This window comes from Pinus tabuliformis, chromosome 5_1 (genome assembly GCF_031772625.1).
Source record: "Pinus tabuliformis cultivar Carrire ecotype Pingquan chromosome 5_1, CPIR1, whole genome shotgun sequence".
Lineage (NCBI taxonomy): Eukaryota > Viridiplantae > Streptophyta > Pinopsida > Pinales > Pinaceae > Pinus > Pinus tabuliformis.
In genome coordinates, this window is record NC_142305.1 from 852,866,618 (window position 1) to 852,876,224 (window position 9,607).

The following is a 9,607-nucleotide window of genomic DNA, read 5'->3' on the forward strand; positions in this document are numbered from 1 at the left end:
TAACTTGATCTTGAGACATTGGGAGAAACATGCGACCCATTTGAAGGCCACATATCCCAACGAGGGGTTTGGAGATGTTTAGCAACATTTATAGTCCATGTAACTCTTATTTATTGATTTTTAGGCCCTCTCCCACACTTTGGGCACAAGAGGCCCTAACACTAGCCTTGGAGAGTACTTCACATGGAAATTATTGGAGGGAACTTGAAATGGAAATGACCTTCATGGCTAGTAGCGATCTAGTAAATCCCTTGCTCAAGTAATTGCATCTGTATCATCCTTCCCTTTGTATGCTTATTTATAAAGGCATCATTTAGTTCTTGTTGGTGACCTAGACTCTGCCCTTAAAGAGTGGTTCAAATCCTAGGGACTCTAGCATAATACTGAGCATAAAAGTACCAGAACGTCGTCTTACCATGCTGTGGGAGCATCCAGAGCCTTTTGGATACATGCATGCCCATATCATAGGAGATTCAAAGGGTCAGTTGGTCTAGAAATGCAATGGGACCCAGGGACTGGTTACTTGAGAGGTTGGGATGGTTCCTGGCAGTCTTATTGTTGATGTGGAAGGTTTGTATGATTTTTTTTTATTGATTCCACTTCCTTAAGGTGACTTAGGAGGTTGAATCCCATCATCATAGCCTCTCGTCACATGTTTACCCCGGTTGGTCAGTTACTTGGGTAGATGTTGGAGGAGAGTGTTACAATGTGCATGAACATCAACATATCCAATCAACAAATAATTGGCAAAAAAAATCCCTTGCCTGAGATCCAACATTTCTCCTTTAGCTTCAAGTGATAATCTATATCCTTCCTAGACATGACGAGTGTTGTTGAAACCTAGAGAGCCAAATATTATAGGATTGTGGAAACTTCTCTCAAACTGAACGAGGATAATGCCTCATGAAATTTTGCACAACAATAAGTTTGATGTGAGAGAGTTAATGTATTTATGGGACAACATCACACAATTTCCTAGCAGCATGTTAGACCATCCATTTATTAATTCTTTTTAGCAAAACTCCCTTCCAATGAAGCAGAGCAACAAAAATGATTCTAGTAAGTGTATCCAATAGCAATAAAAGCCTAGAATGCATGGAAATATGAACAACTTCACATCATATGCATAACCATTCCAAGCTTGTGACAGATTAAGTGGCATCCAAGTAAAACCATAGTGTTGTAACCAATCGTTGACTTTGAAAATAACACAGAGAATCAAGCATCCCTATATGTGTGTCGAAGAAGGAAGAATGAGAATTCTAGATGCCTTCACACTATTGGATCCATCCAACCTTAGAAGTATATATATTACACTTCATATTTAGATGCTTTGCTATAAAACGAGAGCACTATATTTTAGCATTTGAGTTCCTTAGAGTGATACTCTATAGCTCGCCAATAAAACCATTGTCTTTTCAAATGGGTAAGAAATGGACATTATTATTCAACATAAACTAATTGTTTTCTTGAATTAGATGACATAATGGAGTAAAAGAAGTGTGATAAATAGTTTGAAGTTGATAAGACCAATGCAGCTATTGCTAGGATAACCACTCACCTTTCTCTTTACCCTACAAAACACACCCATGTGTGAAATCCTTTTTTTTCCAAGTGTTTGCTTGTAAAAGGGGGAGGTAATGAATAATTTTCCCTAGAAGTATAAATTTCTTTTGGGAAAATAGGGTGGAAAACATGAAGCATCATCTCCTTACCAAGAAAGTAAGGCTAACTAGGCTTGATTGATACCCATGCTCGAGGAACTATATGTGTCGTAAAATTTGTTGCTCTCACTATGATTGGTAATGAACCTTGAAAGGAACATGTGCTATCATGTTTTAAACGTTAAAAATTACACATCAATGCCATCTCTGGTTCTTCCAATTTCTATGACATAATCAGTGTAATTGAAGCCTTCGATATTGCTAGATACAATGTTCTTAGAAGAATGTGGCAAGCTTAGAAGTTGGTGTCGAAGTAGTTACTCACCTTTATCGCAAGTTGACCAACTATTTTTCCTATTCTAAATTAATCTCAAGATCTACTTGTATTCCACAAACAAAAGAAGGTATTGTAAAGACAATCTCTCTCTCTTTCTAAAGGAAAATAATCTTTGTGAAATTACCAAATATAATTTATTTTTATTTTTGTAACAACTGCTTTGACAATATTTATAGAGAAATCATAGTCCATTGCAACATTTTCAAATGACACATGGCATTTATTCTCAAGCATTTCTTATTTTTTAGAATGACCTAGGTCCTATAAAAGGTAAGTCTGTCACGTATTTATAATGATGAGGGGTTGCTACAGATTGAATTTCAATAGATTCCCAGAAATTTTTATTTTTTGCAGTTTGTTTTTTTCCTAGGAACAAGAGTTTTAGGGCTCATAGGGCACAAGTGCTTACATGGATTTCTCCTCAAAGTGATTTTGTTTACATAGGGCCACAAATTTCACTATGAATTAACTCATGATATGTGTTTCTCTAAATTTAGATATTTAAAAGCTATCCATCTTCTGCTTTCCAAAAACACATGATTCATCTCTGAAGCCATGTCAAAATTGAAGCACATCAGCATCATGTTATCACTAAATTTGGATCACTTAGATCATTCAATAAGAAAAAAATACTATGGAACAAGACACTAAAATTTTTATTTCAAAGATAGATAAAAATAAAATTTATTTGGAAGCACATGAACATATAATAGAGATTTTAACACTAAACATCCCAATTCTGATGGCTCTTTATTTTTACAATAACCTTTCGCTTCCTATAATCTCTCTCACCATATATGTAGCCAGGTTTGTAATTTTATTGACATTCCATTTTATAGACCCTATAATTACACCACACGTAATTTTTTCATGTACACTAATTTCAAAATTTCACCATTACTTTAATGACCTAACATTTTAATAACAAAAGTAAGGCAAGACTTTCATGACCTTTCCTCTAATAGCTCACATCAAATCAATAGACCCAAAAATGGATTTTCCTGGTTGGGGTCAACCTCTGATAGATATGTCACCTATACTAAAGTGACAAAAAAAGATTTTCATAATGTATGACACAAATTCAAGTCATTAAAGATGGTGTGAGCCACCAAAAGACTTATGCATTAGATAGGGAATTATTTGGAAGGGAAAATAAAGTGGAAAGATGAATAAGGCATATGATAATTTTGGTAAAATCTAACCAATTTTGTGAACAAAAGGGTCACCACAACAAATATGTACAACCGTGGTATCATTAGAAGAGCTTATTTAATCATTAATGTTTATGCACAAAGCTATCAAAAAAACAATGATACTAAGTAACCCTTAGTGAAAAACATAGAGCATCAAGACAAAGTCTCATAAAATAATTTGTAGTTTTACATGATACATGTAAAAATTACCTTGATGGCTTTCTTGCAAGTTGTCTAAACAAACTCTTGTTGGAAATATCATGCTACAAGAATACAAATACACATAAGAACCATTAGACTATATTTTCTAAATCTTTTTAACCAAAACCCTAGTTGGTTATTAGAGCATGATAAAATTTGTTTCCTGTCATATCTTCACCTTTTTATATAGACTCGTGTGTATGCAAGTTCAACCTTTTAGGATCTGAAGCAGCCATCAAAGTTCCCCTGCATATCATTGATCACATTAAATAGTTTGTAAATAGTTTAACTAATACATGAATGCACACTGAGAAACAAAATTTTCATGGCATGTTGGTAGAATATCGAATAGAACAACGATTATTATGCATAGCACCAGTAACTTAAATTATTGGGACAAGAGACAATTATCCTTTTATATCATAATCCTTTGTAATTCCTTCAAATCCACTCCAAGGTGCACTAAATACATCATTTCAACTAGATTTCCTTCTTGTAACAACTTACAATGGTCATCAAATACAAGAAAGGTACACACAACCACAATTGAAACTTGCTTTTCCTCATGCTTTCCTTTCTCTTGAATGCCACTTTAATGAAACTAAATCCTTTTGTTAATGAGTAATAAAATTGATGAAAATATATCCAATTTTTTAAGGGATATATTTAAACCACCCAAATAAAAATCCCCAGTAGGGTATCTTACGCATAAACTATGCAAAAGGTTGGAAAAAATAAACTAATATGCAAAAAAATCTTTGTACACAACTCTTGACAACTTCAAATTTGAACATAGAAAGAAGGCTATGTATAAGAACATCATAAACCTAGGAGAAGAAATAACTATAATTCCCAATCATGGAGAATATGAAAATGTGTAATAACAACTCATTATAAAGGGCTGAAATAAAATAACCCAAACAACATGACCAACTAAATAAATATACAAATGACAGTTGCAATACATTGAGAAGAATCCATATATCCCTCTCAAGGCCTTGTAACACAAGGATCTATATTGAAGAGAAGTTTTCTACTCCTTTCCAATCTTCCAAGATTTAAGAGTCCAACGTAGCCTCAACAACTATATAGTTATGAGGTTTTCAAACCCATATTCTTGCACTCTGATTTGTTGTAGATTATTATAAACAACCATACAAACGGAAATTGTTTTCCGTTGTGAAGAATCTATATACCCCTCTCAAGGTCTTGCAAGGTAAGGACATGGATTGAAAAGAATATATATAATATTATCAAAATATCAGTAGTTCTCCAAGTCACAACCAAGCCTCAACAACTATACAGTTGCCATGCATTGAAACCCATATTCTTGTAGTCTAGTTTTCTTCAGATGATTAGATAATAAAGAACTATACAAACATATGTGTCCTATTGAGAAAATCTATATAACCATATCAAGGTGTTTCAATTCAAGGGCATCAATTGAGAAGAATCTATATACTCCGCACAAAATATGCCATGTTCTCAAAGTTGCAGTTGAGCCTCAAAATCTATGCACTTGTGAGGTGTTTAAACTTGTATTCTTGTAACTATGTTTTTATTCAGATGATTAGATAATAAGCAACCATACAAATTCAAACAACATCTGCATTCCAATAAGAAAAATCTATATCCCCCTCTCCAAGTCTTGCAAGGAAAGGACGTACGTTGAGAAGACCTTATATACTCTCAAAATCTTCCAAGATCATGTAATCAAAATTGAGCCTAAATAGTTATATAGTTAATAGGAAGACTAACCCATATTCCTATACTTTATTTTCATTTAGATGATTATATAATAAAAAACTATACACAAAAATATGCATTCGATTGATAAGAATATATATACCCCTATTAAGGTCTTACAACGAATGGACATGCATTGAGAAGAATCCTTATACTACTCTCCAAATGTTTTGATATCTTAGAGTTACAAATTGGGCCACAACAATACTATGACTGTGACTCGTGAGGCATTGAAGTCCATATTCTTGTACTTTTATTTTCTTTAGATCATTAGATAGTAAATAACTTTACAAATGATATCTGCATTACACTTAGAAGAATCTACATACCCCTCTCAAAGTCTTGTAAGGCAACAAATAGATTGAGAATATGTGTACTACTCTCAAAACCATTCGAGTCTTGGAGTTGCAATTGAGCCTCAAGAACTATATAACTGAAGGCATCGATTAAACACATATTCTTGTACTCTATTTTTTATTCATATGATGAAATAACTATTCAAGACCCATCTAAACTTGGGTCTTATATGAAACTTTAGGTTAATATGCTTGAGGATTTATATTTTAAGTTATAATATTTGACATCCATTTATATGAGCTAAAGATATGCATCCTTCAGCTTCATAACCTCTAGGTGCATAAAGTAGATAGGTTTGAATAGTTTTTGGCTCACGATCATATTGAATGTACTAGTCAACCCTCCGGATTCAATGTAGTGTGACATGAACACCACCACTACCATTCCCACCAAAGATGTAGAATGTACCTTACTACTCTTGTGAACTTAGATAAATTCTTCTGTAAAAACACAAAAACTATAATAATATTGGATCCTAGTACTCTATAAGGAAAAAGGTTATATTTCTTCCTGCAATTGTAATTCACCCTGATTACATCAAACTCCAACTTGAGTCATGAATTAACACAATACCATTCAAAATAGGATGAATTATGTGAATTCCAACTTAATATACATGTTACCAACCATTCCATCAAATTTTTTGGCATACTCCTATGATCGCAACTGAGCCTTGACAACTATACAATTATGAGGCATTGAACTCCACTATCTTACACTATTTTTTTAGATAATTATGTAATGAAATATTATATTCTCTGCAAAATCAACAATTGACTAAACTGATTAGACCCTGATACTCTGCATACTCTCTCATCACAACAACCTTGCCAATTATGCAATTATGAGGCATTTAACTTGATAGTCTTGCTCTTTTTTTTTTCAGATAATTATGTAATTAAATATTGTATTCTCTACAAACTCAACAACTGACTAAGCTGATTTGATCCACATATTCTACAAGTAAGTATCTTTCTCCTTGTGACTATAATCACCCATATTACATTATATTCCAACCCATGTTATGAGACATTTTCAGTCAAAACCAACCCAACTTTGTATCACTAACATAGCTAGCACCCTGCCTAACTGAGAAGAGTCCACCTTTCAATCGTGCCTAATAAATCAGAGGTGCACCCTTATCTAACAAAGAGTTGGTCTCCTAAGCTAAGTCACATCGTTCAACTTTTAGTTCGATCTTGGTAATGATTAGGTTTAAGTTTGAATTTTTTGATGAGGTTCAGATGAGTTTCACCATTAGGCTTGTCTATATATATTTTATATATATACACATATTAGCTTTAAAATGAAATATAGGATAAAATAGTAAGATATCAACATAAATAATCTTAAAAAAAGCTATCAACGAACATTGAAATTGCAAGGATAGACTACAAGATTGAGTTGTGACATGAGCTTATGCATTTCGGTCTATGGACATAGTCAATGGCTATGAGGTTCGATGAGGTTCGCTGAACCTAAAAATATTTTTAAGGTTTGCCAAACTTTGAACCTCAAGGTTAAAGCTCAATAAGCTTTGTGACATAGCTCCTAAGGCTAATCCTTCAAAATAAAGGTTTCATAAATTTCTAACAGGTCTTGCGTTGGCTTTCTTTAGGTTGGTACTAGGTCGATCTTGGACCAGGTAAGGTTTTGTCCCTTATCTAGTCACTGGCCATACTAGGTTGGTCCAAACTAGTTCCACCTTAGAGCAGTTAGGTAAGGACTTGAAACGAGGTCATACCAGGATAACCCTTTGCAGAACTTGGGTAAGACCTTTAAGAACCAACCCTTCTCTCTTAGATAAGGGCCATCTTTCCACCACTCTTGGCATGTACACAATACCATTCAATATAAAACTAATTTATGGAATTCCAACTTTACTTTCAAACCAAGTGCATTTGAAAGTGCTTACTTGATAATGTTGTTATTGCCACCTATTGATTCTTAGCAATAGAAAAATATTAATTTATATAAAGAGAAGGGAGCTCGAAATAGGTTGGAATAGAAAGATGAATAGGCTTGATATGGCAAAAAATTGCATGGTTAAGTGTGCTTTGAGCCAAGAAGCCTTAAAATATTGGTGTGACCTTCCTGTGAAGTCCTCGTTACTAGGTATATGTCACATAGGTGGCAATTGATGCCGTGTGATTTCATTTCACTATATTCGATGTCACATCTTCACCCTCTAACCTAATGCAATGAGCACATGAGAAATTGTTCATTATGACCAATGCTCATGCGAGATGAGTCACATTGAATAGCTTTATATTCTAGGCAATTCCCTCGACTCAATGAGTGCATGAAAAATTGTTCATTATGGCTAATACTCATAAGAGGTGGGTCGTGCGGAATGACTTAATACTCTTGCAAGCTCATTGTAACCTGATACAATGAATAGATGAGAAATTGGTCCTTATGATTAATGTTGATTGGAGATGAGAGTGCATGAGAAATTTAGCATTATGACTAATGCACATGGGAGATGGGTCATGCTAAATGACTTAATATTCTAGCTAGTTCCCTTGATGCAATGAATGAGAAATCAGTGATTATGACTAATTCTCATGGCAGATGGATCGAGACACAATTCCGCTAATACAATGAATACATTACAAACTGGTCATTATGACTAATGACTAATGGTCATGGGAGATGGGTCATGTTGAATAACTTAATACTCTATCCATTTCACCTAATGTAATGAGTGTATGAAAAATTGTGTTGAAAACTTGGAGCTAAAGGATGAATTTCCTTGAATAAAATTTCATTTCTGACTATTATAGAGTGACTTTCTATATATAGGAAGTCACATCTATCATTACAACAATGACTTTCCAAAACTAGTAAGTCACCTTGCTTCAATTGGTAATCATGTATAGATGATGGAAAATCACTTAACTTATCCTCAATCAATCTAAATTTTTTAATTTAGTCATCAATTTTATTATTATTATTACACTTATGATACTATAATATTATATAAAAAGGTATTACTTGTCACCTCTCCTACTTGGATCTCAATCATAACACATCACATCTATCTCCTTGATGGAAAATTAAAATCTCTCATTCAATGATACCATTAATCTCTCTCTCTCTCTTAAATGTTTAATTCTTCTACCTCTTTAATGCTCTTACACACTATTACCACACAAACCAGCAGGGGACCTAATGGGGATTACTAAAGGGTCAAATGCTAGATCAAGGGAAACAAATGGAAACTTAGTCCACTATCACCTCAGTTAAGGCTCCCTAGTATTTACATATTTTCACTAATGGGAGGAGACCTTATACATATGGAGTCACAAATGAAGGATAAATGAACAAATGGATATAGAGTGACACAAACAATCCCTTTCTAGAAGATAGTCAAGAATGGAGCTTACCTACTTTCTAAGCAAGGTACAATATCTTCTAAGAGAAGGATGGGAGGATTTGAGGGTTAGGTTTAGTGAATATGACTTGTGGAAGTGTTTCCCAATCCATAAAATCATTATTGGAATTGGTATCCTAGATGGTTCTTGAAGAATTGTCTTTCCAAAGGAATGGGACCACACGGGACCAAGTGGAGCCAACATAGGTTAGGAGGCAAGAATTTAGCAACTAATGACATTCTTAACCCATACAAGGACGGGTAAAGGACCAAAGAAAGGATGTTCACTTACAAGTGTTGAACTGATTCTATGAGGCATTAGCCATGGGGATATTAAGGAAGAGTTTGATCTCGGAGCTATGACTTGTCTTTTCTAACAACTCCACCATTGAAATGGATTCCAAATTTGAGGAGCCCTTCAGGACACACTAGCGTAGGAGAGGCTAGGATATCAAACTTTTTGGAGGGATAATTTGTCAGGAAAATGATGCCCTGGGAGACCCAACTTTGGTAGATGTAAAAAAAAAAAGTGAAAAGGAGTTAAGATTTGAGTAACCACCTCTTGGAGATCAATGCCTTAATATTAGGAGAATGGAGTTTATGATACATAAGAATGAGGACCTTATTTCTTAGTCAAGGAGGACTTAAGACTACCTCGCTAGTCATCCAGGGAAAAGGGAAGCAACCTTATAACTTGTATACATTGACTTGCAAAAAGTGATGGATTATCAAG